Below are 16,969 nucleotides of genomic sequence, written 5' to 3'. Positions count from 1 at the left end.
ATGCAAAGCACAAGGCTGCTGCTCACCACGCTCTGGACACCACTGAGGGCTTCCCAACCTCCTGCCTGGCTGCCTTCTGGGAGAGCTACAGCCGCACAGGGAGGGGGGCTAAAAATGCCCACATATGTCATATATTGCTAAGATAACGGGTGGGTGTAACAACAAGGTTGTATTTGACAGGAGTGCTTAGCAAAAATCTTGTTAAATCTGATGTTTGAGTGTTTACACATCCTCATCGTTAATAATTTACTAAATGCAGCTTTGAGAAGAAAACTAGGGCTCTCGTGTCTTTAAGAGGCTTAGACTTTTTTTAGCAAACATGAAAATTACATGATGAGACAGAAGCTATGGCAGAGAGCAAATGTGATAGACCTTAGCAATTAAGAGAAGGTAAACTCACTCAAGGGCCAGACACCAGAAGCACCTCTTGTACACAGTTAGGGAGATGACAGAGCAAAAAAGAATCTTGACATTTGATCTCCAGACATCTGGCCCCTTTAATATCACATATTATGTTAAATTAATTCTATCACCTACAGTTATACAATAACTTGAAAAATGTTTTCCAGATCTTCAGACAAAAATTAGGAGTAAATAATAGTAAGGGATGTGAATGAGGTCACAGCAATGTGTTGACAGTGTTACGTGGCTGCTAAATTTGGGCAAAACAGTAGAGATTCTTGTGTTTTGATGGCTTAATTTAAATTTGGAAATGAATATTAACAGCTGGATGAATACCCAAACAACAAACATCTCGCGTCTATGAACTGTAGTATCTTAGAATAACACACCAACAAATCTTTAAATCAGATCTTTTGTAATAAACCTCCAGACTGCTGTTACAAAACATTTTGGTAAGAGATATTGGTTCATCACAATGCTTTAAAACAAAAATGGCCATTTAATACTAGAGGGGGATGAAGAGCTCTGAGTGTTTCAGTGCCTTATTTAGAGTTTTGGGTGCTTTGTTATCTATTTATTAATTTAGTCATGGTTGCACTCAGTTCTTCAACATTTACGAAGTGCCAGAATAATAACGAATCTCATACTCACTGGAGCATGGTCAATGAACACTACATATTTCAAGATGCTGCATTAGCTTTAAAACACTCTGGTAGAGGCTTCCAGTACTGATCCTGCTTAGCATAGGCTCAGAAGCTTTCCTACAGAGCTACAAAGGGCAGGCCATTTCACCTTTAATACAGGTGTGGGCTTTGATTTTAGGGTAAGTAAGTGGTACTTATGATGAAGAGCATGTGGGGTAGTTTGCTTCCAGGTTGGTTTTTACCACTTCTTTATGCCTCCACCAAACAGTCTTCCCTTTTACATTAACCAGACAGCGGCACGTCTGCTTTTGAGACATGAACTTTATTCTAATAAATAAAGGCCACTAAATCATATAACTCTACTCTTAAGGTATAAAGCACTGCCAGCAATGGATACTATAAAAATATTTGAGATTTTTTCTCTGGCATTTGCTTTGCTGTACATGCAACTTCCTTAACCTTGTTTTTTAAGTGCTTTCCTAATTGTCATTTCTTAGCACTGTACCTCATTTTGCAAGTCAGACCTGCGGCTGACTTGTAATCAATACTGGATAAACATATGGGCAAGTTTAGGTGAGAAATTCTAATTCACTCAGCTTTAACTGCTGAACTTTCTTCTCCAAATCCAGAACTTTTTGATTCAGATGTGAGCATTGTGTTGTCTTGCCCTGTCTGTTACATGGTGAAGTCTGTGGGGGAGGAAACCTCATTTCTGTCTGCATGAGTCCTGAACAGGCCAATCTAAATGTGACTCCTCCTTATCAGCACTGACCAAGCTCACCCACAGAAATTTAATGTTCATTGTGCAGTTACATGAGCATTTGAAGATCCATCCACCTTCCTCTGGTAGTTATCCAGGCTCAAGTTAGTCATCCCACGACACTTTTTAAGAAGGTGTCACACAACCTATTCCTCTGTGGCTTGTATTCCTCTGCCACCCACCTCTCTGCCCAAATCTACACTAAAGTTGGAGCACTTGTAAAACTCACCTACACAGTCACCACAACGCCTTTGCCTGCACATTACAATAGCCTCAAAGAGTTAACAGGGCATATACGGAACAAGAAGAGTTAGGAAAAAATAACTAATTTCTAGAAAGAAAAAAAAAAAAGAATTTTAAAGAAAAGTCAATCAAAAGGAAACCCAGAGAAGATGTTAGGAAATGAAAACAAATAAGGGACCTGATATATTAAATGGAAACCAAAAATATCGTTGCTCTTGCTCATATCGGGACCTAGCAATCACATCAAGTTTGAAATACTTTGAAAAGTGCTACGGAAATATACAACAAACTGTATCACTGTTGCCAAAAATAAAGCCATTTTGTTTTATTGTTTTCAAGCCAGCCAAATTTATGTCATCTGTGAAATGTGTATCACCCAGAGTAAGGACAGCAATCCATCCTGCAGATTTATGTTTACAAGCATTTTGGAACAAATGTTCCTATTTGAACATCCATACAAGCCATAAGCATCCAATATGTTTGGATCACTACGTGCAGTTTTTGTAAGCAGATCTTTAACTTTCTGAACAATGTTTTACCAAATCAGTGTGGAACTACCATATATCCTGCAGGAACAGGGCACAGAGCATATGTGACAAGTCTTCCACATATTCACCACGGACTGTTGCTTTCCTCCTACATGAAACTGTAGGACTACTTTATTTAATTCACAAAAGCAAATGGTATTCATCTATTTTTGGCACTTATATGATCACTGTAGTATTGGAGTGCCTCATTCTTTAATACATTTATTCATCCGCCCTGCAGATGCACAGCTGTCAGCAGCACAATGAGGTTTTATAAAATTTCAGGAACTGAATGCACTGCTTCCAGTTCCACTTACCTACATCATTTCTAAATTAAAATATGCCTCTCTGGCCTCAGGACATGTAAAGTACTAACACAAAGGATAGAATAGGGTGAGTTTATATCACAGACATACTGAATGTCACTTACTGCAATGGATAATTATTGATAATGTGACTATTGTCACACAGTAAATTTATAAACATATAGGTAAAATGTATAATGTAAAGCTTTACTGAATTGCAGTACTTGGAAGTAAAAATATCATCAAAAACCCTATTGGTACCCAATATCAACATGTAAGCTTGGTTCTTAGATGGAACTTAAAAATAGCTGGATAACAAAGTCTTTCTTTTATCTTTCCTTCTGGATCATTATTAGCTAGATGAGATTAACTGTTGGAATAACTTGACCTGGGATCTGAAATTTCGTGGTTTTGAAATCCCAGTACCAAGGGATAACCACGATCTCCAAGACAGCATGCACTGCCAAAACAGGATGATAGGTCGCCTCCAAAGGGCTTTATTCTGTCTTGCAGAAGGCTCTAGTAAGGTAACTTAAAAGTCAGAATTTAAATATAAAAGCAGGATTTTTAATGAGCACAAATGTGAAAGAATTAATCCATTCCATTCAAAACTGGTAAAAACAGCATAATGAAATAACTAACTATATTCCTAATTTAAGGAGAAAAAAAAAAGAGAGAGAGAGAGAGAGAGAGAAAGAGAGGTTTATTATTAGAAATATGGTCAACTAATTTTTATAGCTTACTTATACCTTACTTCAACAGGAAATATTGCAGGTTTTTATATAGAATCCCTAGAAGATACAGACTTCAATATTTTTGTTTGCAGGTATCTTAGTTTTCATTTTCTGAATAAAAATATGTCATTTGAAAAATAATAACACCTACCTCCAGGTCATTTTAGACATTGTGATTTCTTAAAAATAAATGGCTACATGTCTAAACTGTTCATTCACATTTACTTATCAGCCTCTGAATAATGATTCTACAATCCTAACAAAACTGAAGCCATTAGCAGAGACTCTTAAAACGCAACTTAATCCATATGGCTTTGAAACTTTCTTGCTAAGTGGTGTTTTTTTTTATTATTATATTTTTTTCCTGACATTAATCCATAAATCTATTCATAGCATAGACAGCTGCTTCCTCTGCCAGGATTGCCATAACAAAAAGGAAGTCTTGTGCAAGAAAACTTTTACTCCCAAGTAAGATTAGGCAGCAGTTTTGGATGAAAAGAGCATACCAGTTACCTTAGCTGACCCTTTAAACAAAATCTCAAACGTCTAACTCATATTGAAATGTGAAAGCACTTAAATAAAATGGGCAGAGAAAAGCCCAAGTTTTCTCCCTTGCAATCAAAGCAACAAATCTTTTGTAAGTAGGCAAAGAGGATACCTGCACAACCTTGGCTTCACAGCACATTTCTCCCATCCTTCTCAGTCATTCTGCTGAGAGTGCAGCTTGCCTAACTCATTGACAAGAGCTCACTGCTTACCCCCCCACCTCCCCGCGCCTGAGCATTAACCCTTAATTATGCTTTCCAGCTGCTCCATGAGAAGCATGAGAGCCACATCTTTGAAAAGCCAAGAGTTCAGAGCAAAGAGCTAAAAAACAAAACAGAAAACAAAAAAACAACCCAACCCAACACCCCACCCCCAGTAAATCCCCAGCAAAACAGTTCAGACAACTGCTAGCCCTGTTCTTCAGGGGCCAGTCCAGACAACCAACTCAACCTCCTTGCTGCAGTCATTTTCCTTGCAAGGCCAGTTTTAAAAGCAGGACGTAACCCATAGGTGCTGCTGCATAACAGCTGAGCTTAACCATATCAATTAAATACAAAGTAAAGCAGTTTTGAGGGTAAAACTTGTCTATGGGGCTACAAAAGAAAGCAGAAAGCAGAATTCAACTTTGTTCAAATACAAATGTTCAAAAGCAGAAGGGTCCCTTTCCCACATCGGGCAAGTAGTTTTTAACATTAGCAAAAAGCAACGTTTTGCTGTGCTGAGCAGTACAATGGATGTGTCATACACCTGGAAATGCAGCAAGAACTGCTTATAGGAATCTCTGCAAACCATTTGCGTTAACAAGTCTTGGGCACCACGTCACAGCTCTATCCAGGCACATCAGGTTAGCTATTAAAATGAGAATTAATTTATGGCTTCTTTTTTAGGGGAAAGTAATCATGTCGTATTCTAGCATCATATCACAACTGTATTCTAAGCAACTTTTGACTCACAGGATATTGAGCCAAAATTACATAGTGAAATAATCTTGACCACTAGTGAAAGTCATGTTCCTTCAAAAGAAGGATTAAGAAATCCTTGCCTTTTCCGGTAAAACAAGAGAAAGGAAGAAGAATTCTAAATGTAAAAATAGCACCTGGGGCAAGCTGTGCACAAATATTATCAGAGCGTTACTGTACCTTTGTTCAATGATTTGGAAAAAATACCTCAAAAAAAGAGCTTTAAAAAAATACAAAGGACTGAAGCAGAGCTTACTTCTACATGAAGATAGAATTCTCTCATTTGTTTCTTTGACATTTATGGGACTACCAAAGGGTAAACAAAAGCAAAATTAGATCCCACAGGCTTTTGGTAGGAAAAAAAAAAAAGAGGAGGAAAATGATATTCTGTAGTAGAAATCAGCTGTACAAATGAGATCGTCATCTAACAGCCCTTTCCAATGCCCCTATCTTGCTTTCACCTTCTGTCATCTGGTCTTAAACAAAAGGATTTTTATCGTTGCCAACCTCAGATGTATTTTGTTAATGCTACTATCAGATTTATACCTAGATCATCACCATTACATTATTTTTATTAATCTCATAACAAATATTTGAGTGTCTGAGGATTCCCTCTGTGCTTCACTTAAAGTTAGATCCTCCTTTTACATTGGAAGTAAACATTGCAGATCGCAAACACAAACATTATTCTTTTAAATAAAAGAAAAGAAGAATGCTTCACTGGATCTTCTTAATATCCTTGTGTGATTTACATGATCTCAGCTTCTTTAGAGGAAATTTTTGAGTGATGCAGCACGTTAGTTGCATAAAAGAACTGTATAATACCACTTGCTGTATAAACATGGTGAACATATGTTCATATAAACCCCATTTATGATTAAAAGACTGTAAAATACAATTATGCCATTACATTTCTTCCTCCTCCAAAATGTTTTCAAGACATAACAATTTCAGCCTGAACTGAATAGCAAGTAGCTTTATTTTCCTGTGGTCACTTTATCTCATGGAGCCACCCAACTGCACTACAGCGAAGCCATACAACAGACGGAATCACTGAATGAGCAACATAATCATTCCCTTCTGGGCTTTGAATGTGGCAAGAAACTAGAAGGACTCTGCTGTTGTTTTGAATGTCCAGTTTCTGCACACAGAAAGCTGCAGCTGAACTGAGCGCTGACAATAGGCAAGGAGCAGCCTTTCTAAGGAGGGGTCAGGAAGGGGGGAACATCCATCTTATTCTGTGGTCAAGGAAGAACAGGGCAAGAAATCTAGTTCCCTGATCAATTACTGAAATTAACTTTTGCACCTAAGTCATTGCCTCATGGAAAAAAAAAGTCTTACTCATTCATCTACCTGTTTTGGACTGCTTTATTCATCACATTTTTTAAAAAAAGAAATAATTCTTAAAAATAACAATTGTGTTAAACAGAAAAGTGATGCAGCATTAAGAATTAAAGTTGTTTTATTCACTTTAAAAGGTGAATAAAATCCAACAACAAATCCAAAAACACTGCTGTCTATTTACAAGATGAAAAAAAAAAACAACAAAACTTAATCCCAATGAAATGGTAAAACAGCTTGAGATGGCAGAAACCTGTGGTATCTCAGCCTTGAAACCCAAAAAGCACACTGGCTCTTCAAACCTTCTTGGAGGCAGCAGGTCAGCACTCCCTGTAGGCCCCTTTGCTGGAGGTAAATTCCCCATTTTGCTCAGGGCTGCTCGTGCCAGACAAGTCCCAGCAGATGGTGGCACTGGAGGGGCTGCGCGGTACCTGCACCCTGCCACAAGCCCCCTCTGGACCCTCAGCACTGGGGACATGCCCTGTACTGCTGCAGTCCTGCTGAAACCCAGCAGGGTGTGTGGAGGGGAAAGATGCCTCATGTTCTGGTTTAACTTTGTCCAACTGGAAAGGTCGAGGGGAGAAGGCAAACTTTATTCTGCTGGTATTTACAACCCACGTTTATTTGTGGAGTCTGCACTGAAATGATATTGCTGTGCTGTTTTGGCTAGAGACTACGCACGCTGACCCCTCCGTGCCCAGCTCAGCACCAGAATAATTCCATACAAAAGGTTTGCATTAAATGTAATGAAGCAAATGACAAAATCAATAAACCTGGAATGGTGTGGCTATCATAAAAATGATGTAAATTCAGAGTTCACAGTGGTTATGAAGCTATTTAGAATTATAATTAAAACCAGTACTTTTTTTTTTTTCTTTCAGAATAAAAGCTCCTTTGACAAGCCTAGATGAATGCTACAGGAAATTTTCAACAAATGTATTCAAAATTAAGGTATGGCACAAAGACAGCATAAATTATCTAAAGATAAACCGTAGGCATAGGTTCACCTAAAAAAGTACAAAATAAAGAAAATTTGATTTTCATACTTTTTTCAGCTGATGTCACATCCCATTTTAATCAAGTTTTATATCAAAAGGACAGTAAGAATACCACATAGCCCGTTTTTAAATCATGGTATTTTCTGGAACACATTTCTGTCAAAGAGACTTTTGTAAGACTATTAAACCAGAAAAGGGCCAAATCTGCTATTCATTATTCTCTATATAAAAGCATTGCTGCAGCATGGGTGCTGCATCAAATTTATCTATGTTTCATTAGGATAACGAATAATGAACCCAGAAAGCACTGAGCAGATCTCAGCAAAATATGTAAGCAGGTAAGTAATCCCTGGAAATATCAGCAATCACAGTAACTTTTTATAGTTGATCTCAAACACCAGATAAGGGACCTCACTCAAACCCAGTGGTGAGGTCTTCCCTCACCAAGCTGGGGACATGGAGCTTGTGGCCTCATTTAAAAATTCACGCAGATGTGACATTTAAGCAAAATAATTGCATACAGCTTCTATCTCTAGATTCCTGATTTTTTATTTTTATTTTTATTTTTTTTTTAAAACTGTTTTCCCCTTAATCAAACAGAAAGCTCACTACAAATTTTAAAAATCACCATCAAGCCTGGACTTCTCAGACACAACTGCTAAACCTTTCCAGCCTCCTGTGCGATCTGCTCCCATCGCTGGGCAGAGGCGCTGGTTTCCTGGCGGGTCTCTGGCTTGCTCTCAAGCCCCCACTGAGGATCACCTTAGAGAGCTGCGTTACTAATTTGCAGAAGAAGCCCTCTTAGGCAGGTGAAGGCAATAAATTATGCAAAATGAAAAGCATAGGAAAGATCAGAACAGAATATGGAGGAGATGGGAATATGAAGGAGATGGAAGGGGCAGCTTAGGCTTGTATGGTACACTTTGTCTTTATTGTCAGCAGTGTTAGGCTTTTACCATGTGAACAAGGAAAGTGCAGCCTTTAAATGATGTTTCAAATGCATTTCCTGAAAATAAGAATATAAAATAAAATTGGTATTTATGCTTATCTTAAGTCTGCAGTAAATATTTTAAAATCTGTGGTTTGTCTGAAAAATGATACTGAAAATTATAGTGGACATATGAATACAAAAGTTGAGTGAATCAAAATTATGTATAGCGTTATCATGGAGGTATTCCGCTCTGATTCTCATCAAAATATTAAAGATTTAGAAAATATTAAATGTCACCATACTAAATGCTACCAACACACATATTCTAGACTACTACATACTGTTGGATTATGTACTTCTATTTTATTGGTAGAGCACACTTAAGAGGTATTTCAGCTTCTATTTATCTGGCATTTTACTCAGGAGAAATCAACCTTTGCAGTGAAGAAATGTGTTTCTTGGCAGTGATGATTTGGCTTTTAATGAGTTGTTGGTGACATGTCCCTCGTGGCTGGCCAAGCCCACAACCACGGGCACCCACAAAACAAATACGCCCTGAAATGCAATGGGACAGAAGAACAGAGTAGACAGCCACTCTACTTAATGCAGGTGTTTTCATTTAAAACACATCAGTGGTGTGTTTTCAAATCTGCGAAATCAATCTCAAGTGAGATACAAATGGTAGTTTAGCACATTCAACAGATTTAAGATCATTCTGTGCTGGCTAATCCACCTGGTGTTTTATTTATTAGCTAGGGACATGGGAAAGGGGATTACATAAAGCAAGATGTGTTCTAAAAAATGTGAGCATGGCCTAATCGTACTAGCAAATACAGAAAACATTTAAATACTTCATGAAATAGTTCTGGAGTTTTCCAGTATTTATCACGTGTTGCAGAATTTGCAGCTTATTAGCCTGTGTACAGTTCTGCTATTTCGCCCTTATGCACTTGGGACCATCCCAGGTTGTTCAGGAACACAGAAAGCCAGCAGTGTTCTCTTTGGCAGTCCCTCTCGTAAAACAGAACGATGCTGCAGGTTAGGACCAATCCCTGCAGCTCGCCAGGTGAAGAGCTGACACAACACTGCTGCAGAGCATTCATAAAAGTTTTCTGTGAAGTTTGAAATTGGCTCACTAGCTAGCAAGATTACTGCTGAACTGGCACCCTTTAGCACCAGAAGACAGTGCAAAAACTCCTCTAAATTCCTCTAAACTTTATTCCCAAATTTGAATAATGATGTCTCCTTACGATGCAAAAACAGATACATGCAGAAGTTTCAGGATTGTAATGACATTTGGAAAACGTAACATTGCTTGACTATCATGATAACCTGGTAGAGAACACGGCTATTCAGGAGGCACTATTCCAAGATAGCTGTGATGTTCCTGCTGTAAAAGGGACAGGGCAAGCAGTAAGGCACCTTCAGCTGGGGACTGATGCAAAAATGCAATTCCTCCCTACATCTCCCTGCCTGCCAGAAGTCAGGCTGCGCAGCCTTCAGATTTTCTTGCATTTTACCTCCAAGTTTTACTAAAAAATAGGAGAAGACAGGTTATTTAGAAAGGTAGATTTTAAATGTTAATGATTCAGAACTGAATAAACTAGAAAAGCGGAAAGAAAGCAGCATCTGTGCCAAACTGTCCTCAGGCTGTATAGCTAGCAGCAGTTCCCCAAGCAAAATTATGATATGCAGCCATAGTCAGTTCCTGCAACAGCGGGGCATGACTCTTCAGAGGCCAATAAGGCAATGAAGTTCTGTGTGCTTGGCGTGCTGGCCCTCTGCATGAGACCAAGCGAAGACGTAAGGAAATAAACACCACTATTGCAAATTGTCCACTTACGAGTAAGACTTTGTGCTTGGTTTTGTAAATCTCACCTTAGATGCATTCTGCATTGTGCTGGGAACAGGCATGTGCATTTCAATCAATCATATCTTTTTAATGGGGTAATTGTGGAATACATGCATTTTGCGTTTATAAGAGGTAGAACAGATGGCAAAAGCTCAAACTAATATATTTATAAAATTAACTTACACCACAGGTGATGTTTCTCCATGGAAAGAGGAAAGCTAGTAACATGTTAAAGTTCCAATAATGCTGCATTACAATAGAATTTTCAGGAAGGCAAACGTGAAGGCCACAGAGATCTCTCTTCAATTCTTTACAGTCACTATCACAGTGAATACAAATACAGGAGATAGAAAGGAGTACACTGTGAAGGAGTACAGTGTGAATTTACAAACAGAAGGGAAAATTATTAACAATTTTTTAATTATTAACATATTTTTTCTTCATATTTTCACCTGCTGAAGACTGCAAGATGTTTGTCTCTAGCAAGTATTTCCAAATATCTGACCTGGTTTCATTACCTCTGAACCCTTTTGCCAGCTCTGAAAACACTTTAAAACACCAGCTGAGATCAAAGAAATTTGTATTATGGGACAGATTTCACATTGATGTTCTTAAAATTTGAATTTATTGATATTAAAAATATACTGTGCCTTTTATGCACATCATCATGTACTGACACCTATTGTTCAGGCTACTGAAAGATACATAAGCATATGCACAAGCCACCATGCAGTAACTGATTTTCCTCCAGCCATTCATTGCTTTTACTTAAGGTCAAGCATGGACTTCAGTAGATTTATTCCAGATTTTACACCAAACAAGTGGAAAATCTCACCAACTTTTGTCTTCCTTTTTTTTTAAAAAAAAAAAAAAAATATTTATTTATTTATTGCAAAAGCAACAGTAGAACTGAAGGCTGTACGTAAATGTCAAGAAATCTAAGCCAGAAATTTCAGAGGGCTCAGGATAGTAGTTTCCTTCGAGAATCCAGCCTTTAGTTCCTATTACAAGTTTCTAGTACAACCTTTCATGGAGATATACTAAATATTTACATACAGTAAATAATTCACAATCATTTTCTTTCTGCTAGTGAAATGGCTGCACACATATCAATCATCATTTCCTTGAGCTTATTCATCATTTTAATTAATTTGACAGGTATATTTTATTATTCCTATTCTATAGCTGAATGGTGAATATTAAAAATACACTCCGCAGTGATGAGTTGCAATGGATAAAAAAAATGACATAGGAACATTTTTGTTTTGTGTAGATGAATGCAAGATACCTTTCAATGTAAAGGGCAAAATCAGCTTTTTCCAAAACCTGAATGTGCAATCTAGATGTTTAATTTCTGTAAAACTCATGTGGATCAATGCTAATAGTAGGTGCATGCAGAAAAAGTGAGGGTATCTTCCAAGAAAAGCCATTTAGCAAATAAGAAACTGAAACCAATAGTCACAAATATATTTAGTACTACTTATATAGCTCTAATTTTTTATGTTGGACAGATAATGTAAGTACTCAGAAGATAAACGTGTACTGACTTACTGAAGTGGTAAATGTTACATATGTACTGACATATATCTGCATATTTTAAACACACTAAACGTTGAATTTCTTCCTCCAAGGGAATCTTTAGGGCTATAGAGCAGAACATTACTCACAATTTCCCAAGTGGCCCCAGGCTATATGGAAAGTGGCATATGGATGCAGTAATATGAGCTATTATCCTATGTGTGGCTGCAAAATATTTGGACACGTGCAATGGGCCCATATTATCATAGCAGATAAACCTGTCAGCTTGTGTTTTTCTGCATCCTAATGCTACAGAATTCTATCTTTTAGTAAAAGCCTATAAAAGGAAAAAGACAGAAGATGGATATACACAGCACTGCGTTCTAGTGACTCAAGAACAAGAAATGACACAAACAAACCCCAAGGCATATGTATCAGTAACTGTAACTGAAGGTGGCTCTAGCTCTGTGTGGCATTCACCGTCAGCCTGACTCCCCCTTTACCCCGCTGCACTGTTGCTCTCCCTGCAACCACACTGCACACCTGTGCGTGTTTTCCTTTCACTCAATCAGTCCGTTTCCGTGGTCTGTACTGGTACAGATACGGGCCAGCTCCTACCACCTGGCCCTGCCATCAGCATTTGCTCCTTGGTGTGGGTCTTGGAGGCTGCGCAGGCAGAGGTGCTGACAGCACGTCAGGGCACTCTGCCTGTCCCAGATGTTCGCCTGCACTCGCCCTGTTTACACAAGTAGCTTTCCTTTCAGTTTGGAAGGTGCAAGATCAGAATGAGTGGCAACGGAGCAAAGGCTTGGGGAAACACAGCCAGAGTGTTGCCATTTTAATTCAGACAGTTCTCTGCTTGCTGGTAAACCTATTGATTTTCCTTACTGCAATGCTGCAAAAAGAAAGGACCAAAATTCTGCCAGGAGACAGCAAAAGGACACAGGGCAGCAAGGTGCCCAGATCTTTTAAATCTGTCCTGCGCATTTCTTATGGAGGAGTGATCCCTACAAAACCACTATCCCCGACATCATCATGGCTCCAAGATGATTGTTTCTGCAATGCTTTGCGATCCCCATGCAGCTCGACTGCTTACGGTCAGCTTCACAGTGCTGAAGAGAGCACAATGAGAGGAAAAGCTGGGAGCTCACCGCCAGTATGCACAGGCAGCATCTTCACAGAATGGCTTTTGCTAGTACAGGATCTTTGTTTGACTCAACTTCTGCATATCCCTGTTCTGGGAATTGGCCTGCCCTCAGCAAAGTGGACTGGGCAGGCCGAATTCAACACAAATTGCAGGAATGCTTCAGCAGAGAAACACTCAGCTGGATGCCAAGATGTGAAACAAGCAGGGGAAACGTGCAGAAATCCAAGCAGCGACTCTATATATTTTTATGATGGAAGACCACTGCTGACAGTGCTGAGTTAGCCCAAAGCTCAACAAGACCCAAATCTATATTCTTTAATTCTTGAAATAAGTGTTTTTACTTGGGGCTAGATTCCTGCAAGAAACATTTCCTGTTCTGTAAGAGAAATTGAGTACAGGTGTGCACTGCAAGCTGGCTCTCTCTTGCCCTTGCTTGTTCAACCCCTTATCCGACCAGTGAGGAGCATTTCGGCATCTATTCTACAATACTTGCAAAGTCTCAATTCATGCCAGATTCCTATATAAATGCATTATTCATAATGGACATTTCCTGAGACTTTCTAAAAGCCAGATAATTGTTTCTACATTTTAATTAGAAATAAACTCACTAGATTTTTCTTTCTCTGAGCAGATTCTTCCTCTGCATTTCACAGTCAAATGGCAGAAAACTCTTCATATGAAAATAATTCACACAACTAAACATCTCCCCCTTGGGAGTTTTAAATCCTCATTTTGCCAGCCTCAGCTTTGTCTCTGTCTTGTGCAAAACATTGGCCTCCATGACATTTAAAAGCTCTTATTTAGCATAGCCCTAATGTGAGACCATTTTCCTGAGCTCCCTGCTCTGCTAAGAGAATAACAGATGAAAAGCTTTCACTGTTCAAAAAGAAAGGCATGGTGAAAAATATCCCAAAACACTGCTTTCTCTAACTCTTACTTTTTTCCTTTCCTATCATCTTAATGTTTAATTTTTCTAAATGGCCAAAACTGTATTTTCCAGTTCTGCAATCCTGCTGCTAGACAGTGATCCCCAACATCTTGCTGTCCTTCCCCAGCAATGCAGCAGCATGCAGTCAGTCAGTTTACACCACTATACTCCTTTTGTGGGGCTCGCTGCTACGGCCATGCCGAGGTAGGGCTGTTCTTGCTGAGTTTGCCCACAGCACCAGCTCTAATTCTTACTAAGCCCTTGCACTGTGTATTTCCTGTATCCAAAGGGAATTTGTGCCCTGCCTTAGTCTCCTGCATCAACTGTTGTACAATTTTTATGAAGGGAACCTTTCCAAGCTGATGTTAAAAACAGTGTTAATTGGGAGCCCTTAATACCTACAGAGGTATTTTTTTTTTTCCATGAAACTTAGAATTTGAGGCCATGGTAAATGTTATGCCATGAAAACAGAGATAATTCAATGCCAGCCTTTTCCTACGTAAGTTCTAAAGATAAATTAGAAAAGGTTGAGGAGTATGGGGGAATATGTAGCTATTTCTTGTCTAAGTCTCAAAGATCCCTTAAAAACGTGCTTTATAGGCTGAAAGAACTCTGAACCAGTACAATAAATCTGCAAATTGATAACCATAGAAACAGCCAAGCCTGCTGCTATCACATTAGTGCATATAAGACAGAGAGCCACCAGGAGATTAGCAGTGCAGGTGTTCGAACAGCTGAATGGCACTGAAAAGCAGAGACTCATTTTCTTCCTCTAGGTGCTCAAACACTCGTGCTCATTGGCATGGTCATTTCTGTGACTCTGAAGGGAGCGTGTTGGCTGCCAAAGCCAGGCTGAGAATGGGAACTGGCATGTTTAAGCTTTCTGCTTAAGGTTTTAAATATTAACTTTGTTCAGCTTGCATCACACCCTCAGTTACCTCTGCAGAAATTTTAATATGTTTCCAACAGCAAGACTTTGTCCCATTTTTTCTCAGCAACTTGTAGGCCGCTGGTCTTTGACTGGAAGTAATGGTCATCATAATGAACCACTCGGGACATAAAATTCATGCATTCGTTAGCAAGGAGTAAACGCAGATCTTAGTGAAAAGTCTGCTTCTCCTACTACGTGTCTAAACAATAATCAGGACTTGTGGCTGAAATAAGCAGATCTGTTAATTAGAGCACTGGGCTCTGTGCTCCTACAGAGCTTGAGGTTGAACTAGATGACCTCCAGAGGTGGCTTCCAGCCAGAATTATTTTGTCTCTGGGATAACATCAGTATTGCTGAAAGGTGGAAAGAGTGACTGCAAGGAAGCCCTTCTGATACTGTGCCTTTTACAGCAAAATAATAGATACTGCCTAACTTGACAGTCACGATTTTTATTAAAGCTTTAGATCCTGACATTTATAGAGTCTGTGTAAGTACTCCAGCCAGCCATCCCTTGATATCAGCTCACGCAAAGGTGAGACCCCGATTCCTTCTGTGCTGAGGCTGGCTGCATAAATCAAAGAACACCTGTGATTTTTCTGACAGCTCACCAGAGAGGCGTAAATCAACTCTGAATGCAAACTTTGCTATTTTAAATGAAGTTAGACAACTAACAGTGAATTATGGCTGGGAAAGCTAGATTTTCTGAAACAAAACACCATCTATTGTTCCTCTAGATTACACAGAGTAAGTAAAGTTCACTCTAACATGACAAAAGCATTGTGCTTTTGTCTAAAATCCACAAACTTCTCCCCTCGATAAGCTATATTCTCCGGAGTTTTCACTCTTTTTTCCTGTCTTAAGAACTAGACCTGTTCACACAGGTCCTCTAACACTCTTCCACTGAAGGGAAACATAAAAGCCCAGGTTTAGATGAATATAACGTACTTCCTTAAGAGGTGCTTTCTCAGTATGGCATTCAGGAAAAAAGCCACCATGCCTGAAAATCTGAACTCACTGTTGAATAGAAGAAAGTAACAAACCATTAAAGAATCACAAGCTTAGCGTGCCAAATGCCTGCAGAAACAGCTGTTAATGCTACATGACATGTAGAAGTCTTCACATTCTCCTTATGCCAAAGAGTCCAAGGGAACCTTGCAGAGGGCTCAGAGAAAGCAGGGAGCATCTCACAGCATTGCTCCTGTGCCTATTTTTCCCAGCCTGGGGGAGGTAAGATGCAGCTTTTGTCTTGTAGCACCATTTCCCTTGCACTACTCAGTGATGTGACAACACTTGCAATACAGCATTAATGCATTATTACAGAGAAAGTGTAAGAATTGTGCTTGGCCCTGGGATGCAGGTGCTCTGACTCATGCTGACCACCCTTAACAGTTTCCGTGCTGCCTGTAGAAAAAGTTTAGTTTGGGAACTTAGGAGGTTCAATGAGGAGGGGAGAGGACAAGTATGTTGCCAGGCTGTTCATAGATGTGTTTCTTTTTATATCCCCTTCAGCTGATTTTTATGCTAAGTAAAGTAAAAAAAATCCACACTATTTATGCTACCCTTACTGCATTTTATGTTTGAGATTCCACCTGAGCTATTGGTGAGGTAACTCTGCTAATACCAATGGCTCTGAGCATGGCTGACAGCTTGCTCAGGAAATTCTGCTTTTCTTCTGCCAGCTTGCTGGCTGTTATCTCCTTTTGCAATCCACATTGTATTCACTGGTGAAATACCAGTGTTTGTGCATGGATGTGCATTTCTATTACACAAAATAAACAGCCCTGGAAATACAGAACCAACTGTCTTTCTATACACATTTTTATAACTAGATTTTTTAAAATGGCAAAGGCCAATCTAAGACAGACAAGCTTCATTAACACAAACAACAAAAGCATTTTTTCTTCCTTTAGTTGCTTGTAAAAAAACATTAATTTTCAAAAGACTGTCAAATTTTAGCTAAGCAAAATATCTCAATCTCACCTCCCAAAAGGCTATGCTTCAAGGTTTGTATCATGATTTCACTGGATTTTGAAGCAACACTACAGGGAGAGGTAAAGCCTTTAAGTGTACCTTTTTATTTGCTCAAAACTTCCCCAGGTGTGTTTCACAGTGTATGTGTGGACTAAAGTAGCGCGTGGGGCCCTTGATGACAGCCTGCTGTTCACAGCAGGGTCCACTGCTCCCTTTTGTGTTGCAGAGTTGA

The 16,969-nt window shown here is 39.1% G+C and overlaps 1 protein-coding gene across 5 annotated transcripts in view; it reads right to left on the bottom strand.

Moving 5' to 3' along the window:
• Window positions 1-16,969, bottom strand: part of SLIT3 (slit guidance ligand 3) — a 522,497-nt gene that overhangs the window by 231,915 nt on the left and 273,613 nt on the right. The gene's annotated exons all lie outside the window — the stretch shown is intronic.

Source organism: Anas acuta, chromosome 14 (genome assembly GCF_963932015.1).
Source record: "Anas acuta chromosome 14, bAnaAcu1.1, whole genome shotgun sequence".
Lineage (NCBI taxonomy): Eukaryota > Metazoa > Chordata > Aves > Anseriformes > Anatidae > Anas > Anas acuta.
The sequence above is the reverse complement of the archived record's forward strand: the minus strand, read 5'-3'. Positions and strand labels throughout refer to the sequence as shown.